Source organism: Lissotriton helveticus, chromosome 4_1, assembly GCF_964261635.1.
Source record: "Lissotriton helveticus chromosome 4_1, aLisHel1.1, whole genome shotgun sequence".
Taxonomy (NCBI): domain Eukaryota; kingdom Metazoa; phylum Chordata; class Amphibia; order Caudata; family Salamandridae; genus Lissotriton; species Lissotriton helveticus.
The window spans coordinates 2,082,831,777-2,082,834,392 of record NC_136063.1 but is presented as its reverse complement, the minus strand read 5'-3'; positions in this window follow the sequence as shown (position 1 = coordinate 2,082,834,392).

Genomic DNA, 2,616 nt, shown 5'->3' with positions numbered 1-2,616 from the left:
ACAGGTACGGGTGTGGTCCGAACCCATGGAAGGCGAACTAGATCACGTACATGGGTGTCCATTACCCTTCAGGGACTAACCTGCACCCCACAAAGGAGACCCACACTGCCATAGAGACACATGCAGATGCACATTCCCAGTACAGAACCACGCCCGGGGACCCACACATATCAGTCACACACCCACTTTGGCTCTGCATGCAACGTTCTAGTCAACTCCCCTTATGAATTGAGTAGGTGATGAGAAAGTTACATGGCCAAGCTGTAACCTGCTGCCTGTGGTGACATGTCTGTGTCCACTCTAGACAGCACAATGTAATGCCGTAGGGCCCAGGGCCCTCATGCATACAACAAGACCACAAAGAAATACACAGATAATGTTGAACTGGCTATGGGCACGTGGGCCCGGCCCCTTTCTAGGTGTTGGCAAAAACATGAACAGTGGGCACAAGTGAAATGGAAACAGAAAACACCTGCATAACGGAGTCAACTGCTGAGCAACATGGAGGGAGCCGGAGCAAGTACAGAGGCCACCTAATATGCAAACAGAAATGTCCATGAGTTGCAGTGCACTGAGGTGGGGGCACTAGAGCTGAGCCCCCTCATGTGATGAAAATGACTAGGTTTGTGTCCGTTCAGGACATTCCAAATACAGATGGAGTGGGGAGTGTTAGACCTGCATGATCTTCATCATCAACGTCCCAGGTCTCCCACACTGCCAGAGGTGACATTGCTGCGCAACCTCTCCACAGCACAAAACGTATTCAGCAACGGTCCATGGGTTGCGGTGCACTGAGTCAATGGCACGTGGAATGCTGAGCAGGGAATCAGATGATGGCATCCACGACAGGTGTGAGCAACTCCGTTTTTCTGCCAGTACCACTGTTTTGACTCTGGCAGATGGCAGTTGGAGGTGTTCCTGGTGATGATAGCGTGTGTCTCCTGCGGTGATGCCACGTCCGAGCCGGTCAGGACTCAATTGGATGTGTTAACTCTGGTGGACCGCAGCTGAGGCTGGAGGCAGTGGACAGCGCAGGGCCACGTATACATGGTGTCGATGACCCCTAGACCACCGTCTCAGAGGTCATCCAATATCACAGAAAAAAATGTCCCTGACTTTAACAGCACAGAGTTAGGGGCCCCGGATGCACAGCGGCCGGCACAGGCACCCCGCCATGGGACGTGCCTTGCAGGTCCACTGAAGTAGGGACATGCAGACTGAGTGGGTCCTCGTCGATGTCAAAACCTCAAAACCTCTCCTTTGCCGAACATTCTAGGTAAGGACTTCAAGCTGGCCAACACAGCCGAAGAAAGTTATACTCTCTTCTGCCAGTCTATATCGAGCTCGCTGGATAAGTTGGCACCCCTTCGGAAGTCACGAGGGAGGGTGAACCGAGCCAGCCCTTGGTATACGAGCGAACTACGCCAGCTTAAACTTGACTGTAAACGTGCAGAAAGGGTCTGGAGGAAACAGTACCTAGACTCGGAGAAAATTGCATTTAAGTCTGCTATGCAAAAATACAAAGCTCAAATTAAGACGGCGAAAGCGACCTATCTTGAGTTCACCTTGAATCAGGCCCCAAACAAGGCACAGGCCCTCTTTAAAATCGTTAGGGACCTTGCCCACCCCACGTGTGTGGCCAGTGCAGTCCCTTCATCGCAAGCTCTTTGTGACTCACTTGCGGATGCCTTTGAGGAAAAAATCCGTAAAATTTTAACAGGTCTGCAGGACCCAGGGAATCCTATCAGGGAGGGAGCTCCGGAGGAGGTGGCCAGTCGACCCCTGCAGAGGGTTACTCACCTCTGTCAGGAAGCTCCGGCCATGCCCTCTAGTCGACCCCGACCAGACGAGCAACCCCCCAGTTTGGGAGCTCCGGCGACGGAAGCCAGTCGACCCCAGCTGAGTAGCTCCCCTTCCCCTCTCTTGGGTCAGGCCCTTAGCTTGGGAGCTCCGGCGATTGTTGCCAGTCGACCCCAGCCGAGTAGCTTCTCCCCTCCCTCTCTGGATTTGGCTCTTTGCCTGGGAGCTCCGGCGAGTGTCGCCAGTCGACCCCAGTCGAGTAGTCTCTCTCCTTCTTCTCTGGATCCGGCTCTCGGCTTGGGAGCTCCGGCGACGGTGGCCAGTCGACCCCAGCTGAGTAGCTCTTCCTCCCCCTCTCTGGATCTGGCGCTCTGCTTGGGAGCTCCGGCGACGGTGGCCAGTCGACCCCAGCTGAGTAGCTCTTCCTCCCCCTCTCTGGATCAGGCTCTCTGCTTGGGAGCTCCGGCGAGTGTGGCCAGTCGACCCCAGTCGAGCAGTCCTTTCCCTTCTTTTCTGGATCCGGCTCTCAGCTTGGGAGCTCCGGCGATTGAGGCCAGTCGACCCCAGCTGAGTAACTTTCCCCTTCCCTCTCTGAAGGAGTTTGGCGATTTAGCCCTTACGATTTCATCTGGTTCGCCTCTGGATCCTCTTCCTCCAAAACTTTGGAAGGTGTTTCATGAGGTTCTCTTCCAGCCTTTGCACGCCATCTGCTGCCAGTCGTTTGAGACGGGGTTGTACCGAGTTGCTGGAAGAAGGCTGTGGTATCTCCGCTGCTAAAAAAACCTACGCTCGACCCTGCGTGCCTCTCTAACTACC